The following is a 17,890-nucleotide window of genomic DNA, read 5'->3' on the forward strand; positions in this document are numbered from 1 at the left end:
GCTGGCCCAGTAGAAAGTGCATGGGGCAAAGAGGCAACACAGGAGGGTGGAAAGCTGAACTGCTACTGTCGGCGCTTTTGGCCTGCCAGACCTTTTGCTGCTTTTCCCTCTCCCCTTCTTTTGTTCTTCACTGTAACTACTAAATTACCAGCGGTTCTCTATCTGTACCTGACTCCTTTCCCAGGCCCAGAACACACTGCCCTGTGGCTTTACTCCCTCGCTTTCCCCCACTCCTTCCGTTTGGACTGAACTTAGAGAAGCGTTGTTTGACCCTCCCAAGCCTAGTTTATAAAATAACATCCCCTGTTGGCTAAACCTCACAACATGTTGGAGACTCTGAGGCTAGCCTGAATGTTTCTGAACCCTGGCTAGTTGGACACAAGTGTCAAGCAATTATTCTAACAACCACTGGGAGAAAGTTGCTTGTTAGGGATTTAACAAGGGAGGTGAAAAAATGAAGAAGCTCTTGGTTCCTGAAAAGATCCCATGTTAATCCTCTTGGACTATGTAGATATAAGTCAGGTAATCAATTCATTTTCCTCAGGTAACTCACCACATTGGTGAAATAAAACAAACGTAGATATTTTAGGAAACTTCTACTTTATGGGGGGCACCCCTTATAGGTTTTATTTTTTTAACAGGATAGGGATTGCACATCCTTTTTGAATGTTTAGGAATTTGGTATTCCCCAGCTGGACAGAGGGGATGGATTTAGAGTAAGAGAGATTATGGGATGGGGCAGCGCTGTGGTGTAGCTGATAAAGCCCCCGCCTGCAGTGCTGGCATCCCATATGGGTGCCAGTTTGAGTCCTGGCTGTTCCACTTCTGATCCAGCTCTCTGCTATGGCCTGGGAAAGCAGTGGAAGATGGCCTCTGTACCTGCATGGGAGATCCTGAAGAAGTTCCTGGCTACTGGCTTCAGTTCAGCCCAGCTCTGGCCATTGCAGCCATCTGGGGAGTGAGACAACAAATGGAAGACATCTGTGTGTGTGTGTGTGTGTGTAACTCTGTCTTTCAAATAAATAAATAAATCTTGAGAGAGAGAGCTTATGCTTAAAAAGAGTTCCCTGGGGCCGGCATTGTGGTATAGTGAAGGATGGCCAAAGTGCTTGGGTCCCTGCACCCATGTAGGAGATCCAAATGAAGCTCCTGGCTCCTGGATTCAGCCTGGCCCAGCCCTAGCCACTGTGGACATTTGAGGAGTGAACCATCGAATGAAGACCCTTCTGTCTCTCCCTGTTTCTAACTCTGCCTTTCAAATAAACAAAATAAATCTTTAAAGAGCGAGAGAGAGAGAGAGAGAGAGGTCTCAAAAAATGACTACAGATCTGACTTAGAGGTGACCAGTGCGGAAACCTCTGTGTAGGAATCTCTAGAAGTCATGACCTGGTTAAACAGATTAAATTTTCCTTATGTTACCTTTAGGGTTTTGCTTTGCTTCTGGAAGTGACTTAGGTTCACGAGTTAGGAAGAACTGAACATAGCTGGAGAAATGTGAAGAGGTAGTGACAGATCAGAAGGCCAGAGGTGTTGGGAGAGAAGCTAAGAAGAGCCAGTCAAAATGAAAGGTGACCAGCAATGACCAGGATGTGTAAGCACTAGCCAGAAATCTTCCTACATTCATGAAGACTCCGATTGTCCATTAGTCGTGTAAAGTAATGGCTCAAATTATTCTGTTTGGCTGTTAAAGCAAACTTAAAAGGATGAAAAATTTGGGCAGCCTCAGATTGTATTTTGAAGGTTCTGTCTGGGGAGGAAAGAAGATAAAATGTTTAGGGTGGAACATCCTAACATGTTGCAAAATGTTGGTGTATAGGGCTTGGGATGGACCTGCAGGAGAAGTTGGTACTGATTTGGGGCATACCAGTGGACCCTGAGGAACTGCAGTGGACTGGATCCCACAAGATGCCTTAAAAATTCTGAGAGTGCTAGGCATAACAATTTTCAAGAGGAAGGATAATGCATATTAAGATTTATTAGAGCTTGCTAAAGATATTGCTTTGATTCCCAAAGATCAAGTGGTGGCAAGTTATATGAAAAATGATTACCAAGAAAACTACCACAGTTGCTGGATTTCTGAAAAACCTCAATTTCTTTTTTTAAGGTTTTTATTTAATAAATACAAATTTCATATGCACAGCTTTTAGGAATATAGTGTTTCCTACCCTCCCATCCCCACTCCCATCCCACCTCCTACTCCCTCTCCCATCTCATTCTTCATTAAAATTCATTTTTAATTCACTTTATATACAGAAGACCAACTCTATACTAAGTAGAGATTTCCACTGTTTCCACCCACACAGACACACAAAGTATAAAGTACTGTTTGAAGACAGGTTTTACTGTTAATTCTCATAGTATACCTCATTAAGGGCATATGTCCAACATGGAGAGTAAGTGCACAGTGAATCCTGTTGTTGATATAACAATTAACACTTATTTTTGATGTCAGTGACCACCTGAGGCTCTTGACATGAACTGCCAGGGCTATGGAAGCCTTTTGAACCCACAAACTCTGTCAATATTTAGACAGGGCTATAGTCAAAGTGGAAGTTCTCTCCTCCCTTCAGAGAACAGTACCTTCTTCTTTGATGGCCCCTTCTTTCCACTGGGGTCTCACTCACAGAGATACTTCATGTAGGTTATTTTTTGCCAGAGTGTCTTGGCTTTCCATGCCTGAAATGCTCTCCTGGGCTTTTTAGCCAGATCCAAATGCCTTACGGGCTGATTCTGAGGTCAGAGTGCTATTTAGGGCATTTGTCATTCTAAGAGTCTGTTGTGTGGCCTGCTTCCCATGTTGGATCATTCTCTTTTTTTTTAATTCTATCTGTTGTTATTACTAGACACTTGGTTTTATTTATGTGATCCCTTTGACACTTAATCCTATCTATATGATCAGTTACACACTTAAGATCACTTTAACATGTAAGATGGCATTAGTACCTGCCAACTTAATGGAATTTGGAGTCCTATGGCAAGTTTTTAACTTTACCCTTAGGGGTAAGTCCGTGGGAATGTATGCCGAACTGTACATCTCCTCTCTCTCTTATTCCCACTCTTATTTTTAACAGGGATCAATGTTCAATTGGATTTAAACACGTAAGAATAATTCTGTGTTAAGAGTTCAACCAATGGTATTAAGTAGAACAAGAAAATACCAAAAAGAATAAAATAGTAAGCTGTTCCTTGACAGTCGGGACAAGGGCTGATTGAGTCATTGCTTCTTAAAGTGTCAGTTTCACTTCTACAGGTTTCCTTTTAGGTGCTCAGTTAGTTGTCACAAATCAGGGAGAACATGATATTTGTCCCTTTGGGACTGGCTTATTTCACTTAGTATGATGTTTTCCAGATTCCTCCATTTTGTTGCAAATGACTGGATTTCATTTTTTTTTTTTTACTGCAATGTAGTATTCCATAGAGTACATATCCTATAATTTCTTTTTTTTTTTTCCAGGACTTTTAATTTGTCCTAAAGTCACTGAAGCAAAAATCATGATAAAACATTCTGTTTTCCTTTACAAGCCCCCAGTGGGGAAAAAAAAACCCAACTATTTGTAGGAAAAAAAAGTTTTGTACATATATCCCATAATTTCTTTATCCATTCTTCCACTGACGGGCATTTAGGTTGATTCCATGTCTTAGCTATTGTGATTTGAGCTGCAATAAACATGGAGGTGGAGATAGCTCTTTTATTTGCCTATTTAATTTCCCTTGTGTAAATTCTGAGGAGTGGGATGGCTGGGTTGTATGGTAGGGCTATATTCAGGTTTCTGAGGTATCTCCAGACTATCTTCCATAGTGATTTATCAGCTTGCATTCCCACCAACAGTGGATTAGTGTACCTTTTCCCCTACATCCTCACCAGCATCTATTGTTTGTTGATTTCTGTATGAAAGCCATTCTAACCGGGGTGAGGTGAAACCTCATTGTGGAAAAACCTCAATTTCTTAAAAAGCAAAAAGAGGGGTGGGTATTGTGGTGCCGTGGGTTAAACTGCTACTTGGGGCACCTGTATCCCATCTTGAGTGCTGGTTACTGGGGCCGGCGCTGTGGGGCAGCAGGTTAAAGCCCTGGCCTACAGCACCACCATCCCATGTGGGTGCAGGTTCGAGTCCTGGCTGCTCCACTTCCAATCCAGCTCTTTGCTGAGACCTGGGAAGGCAGTAGAAGATGACCAAAGTCCTTGGGCTCCTGCACCTGGATGGGAGACCCGGAAAAAACTCCTGGCTTTGGATCGGTGCAGCTCCAGCCGTTGTGGCCATCTGGGGAGTGAACCAGTGGATGGAAGACCTGTCTCTCTCTCTCTCTCTCTCTCTCTCTCTGCCTCTGCCTTTCTATAACTCTGCCTTCCAAATAAATAAATAAGTAAATCTTAAAAAAAAAAAAAAAAGAGTGCCTGTTAGGCTGCTCCACTTCCAATCCAGCACTCTGCTATGGCCAGGGAAAGCCGTGGAGGATGGCCCAAGTCCTTGGGCTGTTGCACCCGACTGGGAAGACCCGGAGGCTTCTCACTTCTGGCTTCGGATTGACGCAGCTCCCAGCAAATGGAAGACCTCTCTCTTTCTTCCTCTCCTTCTCTCTTTATGTAACTCTGTACCTGAGAAGGGAACAGATGATGTCTCAGATACTGGTCCCCACCACCCATGTGTGAGAACAGGATGGAGTTGCAGGCTCCTGGCTTTGGCCTAGATCAGCCCCAGGTGTTGTGGGCATTTGGGAAATGAACCAGCAGGTGGGAGTGTGTCCTTCCTTCCAGACCCTGGGTGTTTGTGTGTGTGTGTGTGTGTGTGTCTCCCTCTCCTTCTGTTGCTCTGCCTTTCAAATAAATGAATAAATAAATAAGCCTTTATATTTATTCATTTATTTATTTGAAAGGCAGAGTTACAGAGAGACAGAGGCAGAGGCAGATAGAGAGGTCTTCTGTCCACTGGTTCATTCCCCAAATGGCCGCAACAGCCAGAGCTGGACCAATCTGAAGCCAGGAGCCAGGAGTTTCATCCAGGTCTCCCATGTGGGTGCAGGAGCCCAGGCAACTGAGCATCTTCTACTGCTTTCCCAGGCCATATAGCAGAGAGCTGGATAGGAAGTGGAGCAGCTGGGACTCAAACCTGTGCCCATATGGGATGCCGGCATTGCCGGCGGCGGCTTTACCCACCAAAACCAAAACCAAACCAAACCAAACCAAAAAATGGGGTGGTGGAGAGTATACAGTAGCCTAAATCTTCAAAAGCTCTGGGTAGGAATCTTCTGTAACTCTACAACCACTCCAGGCCCAAGCCTCTAGCATGCCCCTGGACACTGATGGCTGCTAGAGAGATAGTGACTGAGGAATGTGTACTGTCTTCTCAGATATGTAGGCTAGAGGGCTAGGAAAAGACAGCTTCCATCTTCCCCGTGGCCTTCTATCAGTGTGAAGGGATGCCCTCAAGGTATTCAGGAACTCCCATTACTTTTCAGCGATTGGTAAGAAGAGTACAGCCATGTGCTCGTGCTGCATAATGACATTTTCAGTCAACGACAGACTGCATGTATGATGGTGGTTCCCTAAGTTTACAATAGAGCTGAAAAATTCCTATTGCCTAGTGATGTTGTCACTGTCCTAACATTGTGGGGTAACACATTACTTGTGTGTTTAAATTACAAATACTACATAGTACTTGAAAATGATAATTTATGTATTCACTATACTATATTTTTATTTATTATTTTACAGTGTACTCCTTCTACTTATAAAAAGTCTACAGTAAAACAGTCTGCAGAGTTAACCAGCAGCTGTCTCATACATCTCATGTATACTGCATCTCTTTCTCTTTTAAGTTTTATTTTCTTATTTTTATTTGAAAGGCATAGCAAGGAAGAGAAGGAGAGAGGGAGAGAGGGAGAGAGGGAGAGGGAGAGAGGGAGAGGGAGTTAGGGAGAGGGAGAGGGAGAGGGAGAGGGAGAGGGAGAGGGAGAGGGAGAGGGAGAGGGAGAGGGAGATCTTCTATTCACTGGGTCCCTGCCCAAATGCCTGCCATAGCCTGGGCTGGGTCAGGCTGAAGCCAGGTCCAGGGTTTCCCACGTGGGTGGCAAGGACCCAAGTACTTGAGTCGCGCCTGCTGCTTCCCAGAGGGGCACATTGGAAGCGATCAGAAGCGAATGGGGGGGTGGGCAGTGCTGTGGCTGTGGCGTAGCCGGTAAACCCGCCTCTTGCAGTGCCGGCATCCCATATGGGTGCCAGTTTGAGTCCTGGCTGCTCCTGTTCTGATCCAGCTCTCTGCTATGGCCTGGGAAAGCAGTGGAAGATGGCCCAAGTCCTTGGGCCCCTGCACCCACGTGGGAGACCCAGAGGAAACTCCTGGCTCCTGGCTTCGGATTGGCCCAGCTCAGGCCATTGCGGCCAACTGGGGAGTGAACCAGCAGATGGAAGGCCTCTCTCTCTCTCTGTCTCTGTCTCTGCCTCTCTGTAACTGTTTTTCAAGCAAATAAATAAATCCTAAAAAGAAAAAAAAAAAAAAAAAGAAGCGGATGGGGGACTCAAACCCAGGCACTCCAATTTGAGACGCAGGCATCCCTACTGCATCAAATGCTTGGCCCAGTACTGCGTTTCTTCGCTGCACAAAGAGACTACATCCAGGAACTGAGCCACAGTAACTAGGTTTGTGCAAGTACACCCTGTGATGTTCACACAGCTACGACAAAATAGTTTCTGGGTTTCTCAGAGCCTGTTCCCGTGGTTAAGCAAAGCATGGCTGTAATTGGAGACAGAATTACCTGGAGGCTTAGTTTTAAATTCAGAAACAGCACAGTTTCCAAAAAACATGCATTCTGGACATAACGAAATGCCACTTAAAAGATCGTGTAATGTCAAAATAAGGGGTGTACACTGATCACAATAGCTTATGACATTACTCACTGTACATTTATGCCTGCTACACAGAAAACAGAAACATTTCACTTCCTGCTTAATCAAAGAACAGAAGCCTCTCTCTGGACAGGTCAGACAACATAGTAATGTATTGCTCAAACTGTATGTTTGTTAACTAATAAAAATCAAAATTCAGTGCTTTTGTTACTTCATTTTCAATTTTATTTATTTTCATTTTTCTTTGAAAGGGGAAGAGAGAGAGAGAGAGAGAGAGAGAGAGAGAGAGAAAGAATCTTCCATCTGCGATTCACTCCTTAAAAGCCCACAACAACCAGGGCTGGGATAGGCTGAAGCTCAGAGCCTAGAGCTCATTCCAAATCTCCTCACAGTGGCAGAGACCCAAGGTCTTGAGCCATACATTATCTGTTGCCTCCCAGGGTACGCATTAGCAGGGAGCTTAATTGGAAGTGCAGGAATCAGGACTCGAACCAGGCACTGCAATATGGGATATAGGTGTCCCAAGCAGCAACTTAACCTGTGAGCCAAACCCCGACCCTGAAATTCAGCACAGTTAGATGTCTAGAAATGATGTATGAAAATTTAATTGTTCAAAATTTGAACGTGTGCAATTTTTTTTTCTTTTCTTTTTTTTTTTTTGACATAGAGAGAGAGAGAGAGAGAGAGAGAGAGAGACAGGTCTTCCTTTGCCGTTGGTTCACCCTCCAATGGCTGCTGCGGCCAGCTCATCGAGCAAAGCCAGGAGCCAGGTGCTTCTCCTGGTCTCCCATGTGGGTGCAGGGCCCAAGTACTTGAGCCATCCTCCATTGCCTTCCCGGGCCATAGCAGAGAGCTGGCCTGGAAGAGGGGCAACCGGGATAGAATCCGGCGCCCCAACCGGGACTAGAACCCGGTGTGCCGGCACCGCAAGGTGGAGGATTAGCCTGTTAAGGCACGGCGCTGGCCGTGGGCAATTGTTATTTCAAGGTTTAAATCTTGTCGTTTTGGGGTGGGTATTTGGCTTCTCAGATAAGTCGCTGGTTGGGATGCCCATATTCCATATCTGACTGCCTGGATTCCATGCTCACCTGCGGCTGCTGACTCCAGCTTCCAGCTAATGGAGGCTCTGGGAGGCAGCAGGTGATGGCTCAAGTAAGTGGGTTCCTGCCTCCCACTTAGGAGACCTAGACTGAGTTCCTGGCTCTGGGGTGTGGCCTCCCAGCCTTTGCAGGTTTTTTGTTGGCGAGTAAACCAGCAGATGGGAGCTTTCTGTCTCTCTGCTTCTGGAATAAATACATAAATTTGTTGTTTTATGTAAATCCTGTACTAATTCATCAAGAAATAATAGATGCAAATACAGCAAGCAAGGATTTTAAAATAATGAACACAGATATGTTAAAAGATCTTTTGGAAAAGATAGAAAAATTTGTGAACAATTTGGGAATTTCAGTAGCTGTTAACTTTTTAAACTTGTTTTATAGTTTTAATCGTTAAAGTGAAGCCTATTTCCAAAAGATTAAGGTGATCCTCTGTTTTTCCCACGAAGTAGTCTACTTCAGCAGAACAGTACACCATGTGCTAGCTTGGCCTCTTGGGAAACATAGCATGTACAAGTTTGCTAGAAAGAGATAATGATCACTTATAGCCATATATCTCACGGAAAGTTCACAGGGATATTAATCTAGAGAGAAAATGGCGACGACGGGGGGAGTAAGAGGTTGGGAAAAGTACCTTAGTTTAGGATCAGAAATGGGCGATGTATGCCCGAATTGAAGGTTGTAGAACCACTGTCCTCCAACTGTGTATTTTTTTTTATCATGTACTCTTTTCCCACAGCGATTTCATAACAATAAATTTACAAAGCAGTCCTCTAGTTTCATGTCCTTAAAAATATTTAAAAAGCACTAGCTAGAATTGTACACGTAACTTGTTTAAAACGAAAACCAAAACGCACTGCCCTCTGAATGTTAATTCTTGCTTATTTTGACGCAAATAGAACAGCTTTTTTAGATCCAGCGTTTCTCCGTGTGGTGCAGACATGCCATTTTCTATGAATTTTCCCACCTCTGGGAAATTTATTTCTGAAACGTGTAAGTGTGCAATAAGCCAAGTGGAATCGTGACGCAATAACCCATTGCAACTTGCCTTGCACAAATGATGTCATTCGGCACAGACCTGCTCACTTTTATAACAAGTAGGTTTGGGAAAGCTCCCTCCATGATGTCTCCTAATCCCCCTTCCTTATCATGTGCACGATGCAAAAAGCCATTTCCCGAGCCTCCGGAGCCCCCTAACTTGTGGACGGTGGGTGCACCGCAGTGGTTGGAGGCCCATGACTGGTGCAGGCGGAGATGGACCATTGCGAGCCGGTGAGGAGAAGCGAGCGTCCCCAGCCCCGACGGCGGGGCCGCTGAGGAACCTGCGTCGGTGGAGCCCGCAGCACCGGACTTCTTTTCCTCGGCGGGGTCCCGCTGGCGCACTAGGCGGGACGCGGGGCGCCGCGGGCACGGGACAGCCCTCCCCCCACCGTGTTCCCACACCCGCTCCCGCTCCCGTGGCGCCGGAAGTGACGCGCACTAGGCTGAAAGATGGCGGCATTGGCGCTCGACCAGGGGGAAGGTAAACACCCGCCAGGCTGCGCGCTGGCCCCCTCGGGGCGCCAGCAGGGGCCGAGGGGGCCTCCTGGGCCGGCTCTCCACCCCCTGGCTTCCCACCTCCCGCCCTCTCTCCCAGCGTGGCGGGCTAGCGCGTCCCTACGACGGCGCGCGGGGCCCCCTGCCGCCCAGCCCCGCCTCCCTGGGCGGGCCCCGGGCGGCTCCCGCGGCCCGCAGGGGGCGCGAGGCCCGGAGCGGCCCCTGGCTCGTGGCCCCACAAGCTCCGCCCATTGCCCGCCCCTTTCCCGCCTTCCTCCACCCCCGGCGTGGGTGATCCTGAGGCTCGGCGCGCTTCGGGGCAGAAGCTCTGGGACGCCGTCGTCGACGCTGCCACCGCTGGTGCTTCTGCAGCTGCTCACAGCCCCTTAGCCCTTTCCCCCGCCCGCGGCCCCTGGTCGGCCCTCCCGCTGAGCCCCGCCGGGTGCTGCGAGGCCCCCGGCTTTGGTAAGGCCACCTCCCGCCCCGACGCCGCGCCGCCTCGCGCCTAGCCCGACTGTCTGGACTCGCGACTCAGCGCTGTCTTCTTTCCCAGGACTGATTTCGAGGGGGCCGCAGGCGCGCAGACTCGCCCCCCGCCGGAGCGCTCCGGCCCGGCCCGCGAGCGGTCCCTTGTAGACGTTCGAGGAGCCTGCCGAGTGCCGTCCCGGCGCCCGCCCACCGATTGGCCCGTCGGCCCGCTTCTTCCTGATGCAGACTGCCGTCCACTAGAGGTTGGACAGGACCCCCGAGGTGCGTAGCCGCCCCTGGCCGCCCGGCCTGCCGAGCCCGGGCTTCGCCTGCGGCCCCGAGCTAGGCACGGATTCCGTGGTCCTTTGCACAGACCTGAGTCAAACATTGGGTTGACGCCGGGACCTAATTTGTCTTTGAGTTTACTTCAATTGTTTGCAATCTAATTCTTTTTTTTTCAGAGAGAGAGAGAGGGAAAAAAAGGAAGAAGCATAATTCAGCCATTTTTTGCAGCACACAGCTGCAGGTACCATGATTATTTTTTCCCTAACCCGTTCCTTCCCTTTAAAAATTCTATTTATGCCTGAAATAGAACTATGCAAAATGCGAGGCATATGAAACGTGGACTCGGAAGGTCTGGGTTCGACTGGGTGACTGAGAAAATCGCGAATTGAGCTTCGGTTTCTTATCTGTGAAATCTAGGCAGTAATATCCACATCACAGGGTAGTGAAGACTATATGAGGTCATATATGTGAAAACAGTGTATAGCTGTAAAGTGTAAAAATGCAAGGCCGGTTTTTAAGTAACCTTTACCAGAGTGGTTAATGTGCTTGTGCTAACTGTTGCTGCCTCTTTATTTCTGTATTATTACAAGTATAAGCAAATAAGTATGGAATAGCAAAGCACTGCTGTGAACCGATAGATATGTAATAGATAGATATGTAATAGTCGTGTTGCTTGGCCTTCCTCCTACGAATTGCTAACTGCTTATTTAAATAACGGTGTTCTTTAATTCAAATGTAGTGTTACCCTAGGGCTTTGCTTTTGACCTTTTCTAGGCTGCTTAGGCATTTTTTTTTTTACTCAATATTTGTTTAACACCTTATATTTGTTTGTTCTCTAGTTTTCAAATTTGTTCTCCTTTGTTGATCTAAGTTGTAATTTAGGAAATGCTTTTAAGATATACATGCCCTAATTTGAATGCCTGTTTTTCATACCTAGGGAACAGGATGCCTGAATACCTCGAACTAATTCAAAAATTGTTTTTGAGGAGCTTATTAATCCATTCATGTTTCTATAATTCTTAGTAGATGTAGACAGTTTCAACTTTTTGGCACTTAATGTAGTATTTGTGTAATGTAATTCTCATTTTGGGTCACAACACTCAGTAGGTGCTTCAAGTCAAAGTTTAGCAGTGGGAAAAGGTGTTAATCTGCATTCTGTTACGGATGAATTGGGGGAAAGAATGGCTTGGTAAATATTTGTGGTTTGAAAATGGAGTTTATTTGCCAGAATTCATATGCGTAATGGATCAGTATGGAATCATTCTTACTTGGCACATCAAAAATGTATGGTTTGGCTTTAAAAAATGGTCCACAAAGTGAAATAGAAGCATTTTGGTGGGGGTATGTTGTTATTTTTAGCTCACATGGTTTTCTGAGTAGTTAGATGTTTTATTAAATTTATAATCCCCTAGCCCAGTACCAGTTGTCTTTCAGAGTAAGCTTTGGTGTTTTTGTCAAAAGGCAGAGTGACTAGAAGTGGAACAGGATTAAAGTTGTGAAAAAGAAGAGCCTACTCTTAAAAACTGGTTGCTTTTCGATGTTGGGTTTAGTGCTTGTCTTAAAGATAAAATTTTGGGAACTTCTGCTTTATTGGGAATTTCAAGGTTTGACCTCTCTGCCTTGATTTGGGTTTATCTGGGGCTAACATATTGAAACCAGGGCTGGCTTGGCATCATGGATGTGCAGAAGAGCTTCATAGCCTGCATGTAAAGCTGGCATGGGCCAATATAAAGGTGAAGGGTGAAATTCATGCTCATAATTTAAATTTTTAGTTTGTCTTTCCTTCGAGTGGCATAGTACACAGCAAATAAAAACCCACCATGGGCCGGCGCCGTGGCTCAACAGGCTAATCCTCTGCCTTGCGGCGCCGGCACACCGGGTTCTAGTCCCGGTCGGGGCACCGATCCTGTCCCGGTTGCCCCTCTTCCAGGCCAGCTCTCTGCTGTGGCCAGGGAGTGCAGTGGAGGATGGCCCAAGTGTTTGGGCTCTGCACCCCATGGGAGACCAGGATAAGCACCTGGCTCCTGCCATCGGAACAGCGCGGTGCGCCGGCCGCAGCGCGCTACCGCGGCGGCCATTAGAGGGTGAACCAACGGCAAAGGAAGACCTTTCTCTCTGTCTCTCTCTCTCTCTCACTGTCCACTCTGCCTGTCAAAAAAAAAAAAAAAAAAAAAACCCACCATGACAAGTCAAGAGAGACAGAAGAAAAAACTTTTATATTTTAGTACCTCTTAACTTCCTCCCGCTGTGTATTTGAACCAGGGACCCCACAAATGATGTAACTGGCACATTGTCAAGCTTGGTCTTTGCCCTTACAAATTTTTGAGAGTGAATAATATTCACTATGAGGAGAATGAATCTTTAACCTTGAGATGTGTGTGTGTGTGAACTGATTAGCATATATTTCCTCTGAATTGGAATGCTGTAGCTCTTGTGGGCTCTCTATGGGTGAAGCATTGTAGAGCAGTGGTTTATCGGGAGGGCTCTGAAGTCAGGCAGACAGCCTTGGGCAGGTTACTGAACGTCTGAGGTTTGATTTTTCTCATTTTTAAATCAGGGATGTTTAAAGAACTAGAGAATTGTGAGGATTCAGTTTGTTCATTCATCTGACAAGTATTTATTAAGCACTTAACATATCAGGCACTCTTCTAGATGTTGGGGATACAACAGTGAATGGAACAGAACAAAACAAAAAAAATTGGAGCAAAAAGTTAACTACGTACAATAGGTAGCCTGTGTCACCATTTAATATACTACAGAGAAAAATACAGCAGAGAAGGAAGGTGGGGCTTGTCTGGTTGATGGAATGGGTGGAGTTTCACAGTTTTAAAAGAGGGTGATGGGCCGGCGCAGTGGCTTAACAGGCTAATCCTCCACCTTGCGGCGCCGGCACACCGGGTTCTAGTCCCGGTTGGGGCGCCGGATTCTATCCCGGTTGCCCCTCTTCCAGGCCAGCTCTCTGCTGTGGCCAGGGAAGGCAGTGGAGGATGGCCCAAGTGCTTGGGCCCTGCACCCGCATGGGAGACCAGGAGAAGCACCTGGCTCCTGGCTTTGGATCAGCGCCATGCGCCGGCCGCAGCGGCCATTGGAGGGTGAACCAACGGCAAAAAGGAAGACCTTTCTCTCTCTCTCTCTCTCTCACTATCCACTCTGCCTGTCCAAAAAAAAAAAGAGGCTAATGAGGGGTGGTCTCCCTGAGGTGACACCAGAGGAAAGAGCTGAGAGGGGAGTCCTATGGATCTGGATCTGAAGCGATCTGGGTGGACGGAGCAGGCGGTTGAGGCCTCCAGGTGGGTGCATGGCTGGTTTTCAAGGCACAGTGGCAACAAGGGGGAGAGTAATAGGAGATAATTATTATTGCCATTTTAGGAATCACTGGAAAGGCTCTCCTAGTTCATCTCTGCCATGGGTATGTGTTGTATTGCTGTTGGCCCACAAGTGCAAGACCTTTTCAGAATGAGAAATTTTCACTTTGGAATAAACTAGAAAAGGGCAGCTGTGTTCTCAGGTCTCCATAATGCTTATCTGTGTGAATCATTGAAGCACATAAGAACAGAAAAACTATCCTTTTCTGATGAGATCTTTGAATTCAGTTAACGATTCTGCATCATGAACCTTACAGACTGACAGGAAATCTGTGTGTTAACATGGCGACCTCCCCAAAGATTTAGTGCAGTCGTATGATTCTTGTGGATAACTCCAACGCAACCATTACAGTATTTGAGATTTCATGTTAGAATGTAACTTAGAAGATTGGGGGTTTTATTCCCCAGTAGAGGCTTTTCCTAGAATTCTCTCTGGATGCAGTCTCTAAAGGCTAGGGAAGCTGTTTTCCATGACGTCACTCTTGGACTACTACTTGTAGAGAGGAATAAGCAGAGTAGCATTAAATTAAAGTTGTTTGATGAAAAATATCCTTGAAGTAGAGTGTTTTGCTTTCTTATAAGGTTTCTTGTATTATAGGATGACTAAATGCTAAACATACCTGAGGAGTGAAGTAATTTAGGTAATAGGTGCCAGTCCGGAGGCTGGAGGACCCCCGAGCTTTCCTAATAGCTCAGTAAAATGGTCATTTGCAATTTGGTTTGGAATTATAAAAATATTTTGATGACAAGAAAGAATTTCCAGTATTAAATAAAGTAACTTGCACAGCCTTTCCTCCCATATTAAACGGAGTTGTTTCTCAATTTGGGTAGTATATCTGGGGGGTATAATGACTGCAAAAAGAGCTAAAAAAAGTTGATCTGTTTCCAAAACTCTCCTTCGTTGTAGATGGGTACATGGAGAAGTTGGCCATTTTGAGATGGTTGCATTTAAAATTTTTACCTTTTACGTTACAGACATTGTAAGAAATGTTGTGATTCAGAAATTAATTGCATTTTAATCAAAAGTAAGCCACACATTTACTTTTTAATATGCAAGTACAGCATTTTCAACGTAGGCATCAATTTTGGTGGGACAGCTGTGTAAGGATGAAGGCAGCATGGAATCCCATGTTTTTGTTGAGGACGTCATATATCCACCTGTGCAAATCTAGCTTTTGTACTGAATAGCTTAGGGTTTTATATGAATTTTCAAGCAGATGTCAGAGGAATGTGAAAGTAATAAATTTTTGCTTGTGGTATAAACATGAAGGCTATTTTTTGAAACATTTTATTTAATTCTCTAGAATTTTGCTTTCAAATTAGAATGGCAGCCTTCTAACTGAAACGGAAGCATTGAATTTCTTTGCCTTTAATTTCCTGTCCAGTTTTACCCCCACCAGGCTTCTTTCTTTACTAGTCACTAGAGAGTTTGAACTGTTCAAAATTTCTGTGATATAAATAGAAATAATAGTCTTCCAGGGCAGAGGTAGGAAGAGGTTGGTGTGTGTGTGTGTGTGTGTGTATGTATGTGTGTATGTAATGTGTGAGTGACTTATCTCTTATCACACCTTCTATGGTATTCAGGCCTTTTTGTCTCAGGTCCTCTCTGTACTCTCCAGAATTACTGGGATTCCAAAGAAGTTTGGTTTTTGGGTTATATTGACTTATATTTCCTTAACAGAAATTGAAACTGCGAAATTTAACAGAATGCTTGTAATTGCTTTAAAAACATAACCTATTACATGGAAACCTAAAGTCACTTTTTTTTTTTAGTGAAAAATAACTTTCCCAAAATGGTGAAGCACTTGGTGAGAAGAATGATACCGTTTTATATTTTTGCAAATCACTTTAATGTCTGGCTTACTGAACGGCAGTGAGCTTCTCCATCAAGTCTATAGCAGTGTCACATATCATATAGAAACCCATGGGAAACACAGAGAATAAAAGTGAAAAAGGCAAATAACTTCTTTTTATTATTTTGAAAATGATTTTGGCTTTGGGAAGTCCTTTTAGAGAACTTGGACCTCAGTTGTCCCTGGACCCTACTTTGAGAATTGCTGTTGTAATCATTTTTATGTGCAAAAATGTGAGGTTTTGTTTTTTTCTTTAGTAGTGCCAAGTTTATGAAACAAGACACACTTTTTAGTATTTGTTTCCCTAGTAGTGTAGTATGCCTTGTCATTTAGTCTAATTTAGGTTTGTTCCCTCTATGAAAAAAGGAATTTAAAATTCTGAAGGACAAGTATAGAGTATATACATATTATATAGGTTTATAAATCATAATTTCCCTTAACCTTTTCTCTTTTGAAAAGGGAAGACACAATTTCTGTACATTGAACATTCTGTATGATAGTAAATATTTTTTCTGAAAGCCCCTTAATGGATTTTTTTCTAACCCTCGTTGATTTATAGAGTTCTTATTTGAGTTTTATGTTAATTTTGCAGTTCTTAAGTTTCTTTTTCTTTTTTTTGAAGATTTATTTATTTGCTTGAAACTCAAGAGTTACACAGAGAAGGAGAGTCAGAGAGAGAGAGACAGAGAGCGAGGTCTTCCATCTGCTGGTTCATTCCCCAGATGGCTGCCAGGGCCGGAGCTGCACCGATTTGAAGCCAGGAGCTGGGAGCTTCATCTGGTCTCCCAAGTGGGTGCAGCGGCCCAAGGACTTGGGCCATCCTCCACTGCTTTCCCAGGCCGTAGCAGAGAGCTGGATGGGAAGTGGAGCAGCCCGGACTCAAACTGGCACATACATGAGATGTCGGCACTGCAGGTGGTGGCTTTACCCACTATGCCACAGTACCGGCCCCTTAAGTTTCTTTCTTAAATTGGTATGATTCTGCATTTGCAGAGATTTTATAAGATTTTGCATATTTTTCTTTTTTTTTGCATATTTTTCTTTTTGAATTCTTATACTTTGCTTTTCCTACTTATTTAAAAAATTTACTTTCGTACATGTTTTTGTGTTGTAGTTTTTATTTCACTTTAATTTGTCTCACTCTTCTACTTTAATCTTTTTTCTTGCTAGCATCCAGGATATGGGTGGGAATAAGTTTGTTCTGTTTAATATGTTCATTTGTAAGTTTGGTTGTTTGATGTGTTAAACATTAATGTTGTAGAGCCCTTCTGCCCTACAGAATATAATGCAAGCCACCTATATGATTTTAAACTTTGTTGTTGTCACACTTTAAAAGTAAAGGGGGGGGCAGCTCCTTGGCTCACTTGGTTAATCCTCTGCCTGCGGCGCCGGCATCCCATATGGGCTCCAGAGTCTGTGCTGGTTGCTCCTTTTGTAGCCCAGCTCTCTGCTGTGGCCCGGGAAGGCAGTGGAGGATGGCCCAAGTGCTTGGGCATCTGCACCCACGTGGGAGACCAGGAGAAGCACCTGGCTCCTGGCTCCAGATCGGTGCAGCGCTGGCCATGGCAGCTATTTGGGTAGTGAACCAACAGAAGAAAGAACTTTCTCTCTCTCTCTCTCTCACTAACTCTATCTGTTAAATTAAAAAAAAAAAGTAAAGAGGGATGAGCGTCTTTCTGGTTTCCCACATGGGTGCAGGGGCCCTGGTCGTTTGCAGAGAGCTAGATCTGAAGTGGAGCAGCCAGTAACTTGAACCGGTGCCCATATGGAATGCCGGTGCAGGTTTAGCCCACTATGCCACAGCGCTGGCCCGGGATGGGCGTTTTGCGATGCACTTCAGATGTGCCAGCTGGGACGTGTGCATCCCACATTGGAGTGCATGGTTTTTGTCATGGCTACTTTACTTCCCATCCTGCCCTTCATCTTGGAAGGCAGTAGGTGATGGTTCAAGCACTTGCGGCCCATCTACCCATGAGGGAGACCCGGATGGAGCTTGGGCTCCATGCTTCCTCCTGGTTCAGCCTGAAACTGATGCAGGCTTTAGGCAGAATTAGCAGATGGAAAGTCAGTCTCTCCTTTTAAATGAAATGAAAGTAAATTATTTAAAATAAAAAAAGTGAAGGAGCTGGCGGTGTGGCGCGGCTCAAACCGCTGCTCATGAGGCCAGCATACGGTTTCAGACCTCTGCGGGAGGGGAGGGGGTTTGGAGACCCAGCTGTTTCACTTTCTTTCTAGCTCCCTGTTAATGTAACCGGGAAAGCAGTGGATGGCCCCAGTGCTTGGGTACCTGTACCCACATGGGAGAACCAGGAGGCTTTGGCAGGAAAGTAGTCTCGGCCATTTTGGGAGTGAACCTGGCCAAGCTGACCCGATGGCATGGCCGTTTGGGGAGTAAACGTGGCCCAGCCCAGATAGGGCACGGTCATTTTGGGAGAGAACCTG

General features: G+C 45.3%; 1 protein-coding gene across 3 annotated transcripts in view; it reads left to right on the plus strand.

The window, feature by feature from the left end:
- The first annotated feature begins 9,817 nt into the window (after positions 1 to 9,817).
- KLHL15 (kelch like family member 15) overlaps positions 9,818 to 17,890 on the plus strand; it is a 48,130-nt gene continuing 40,057 nt past the window's right edge. Inside the window, exons 1-2 of one of the 3 annotated variants that reach the window (XM_062183726.1) lie at positions 9,818 to 9,942; positions 10,031 to 10,227. The gene's annotated coding sequence lies outside the window, so the exon portion shown is untranslated. Of the gene's footprint in view, positions 9,943 to 10,030; positions 10,228 to 10,406; positions 10,472 to 17,890 lie in introns of those variants that run through there. The other 2 variants (XM_062183725.1, XM_062183724.1) reach the window with 2 other exon arrangements.

Source organism: Lepus europaeus, chromosome X, assembly GCF_033115175.1.
Source record: "Lepus europaeus isolate LE1 chromosome X, mLepTim1.pri, whole genome shotgun sequence".
NCBI lineage: Eukaryota > Metazoa > Chordata > Mammalia > Lagomorpha > Leporidae > Lepus > Lepus europaeus.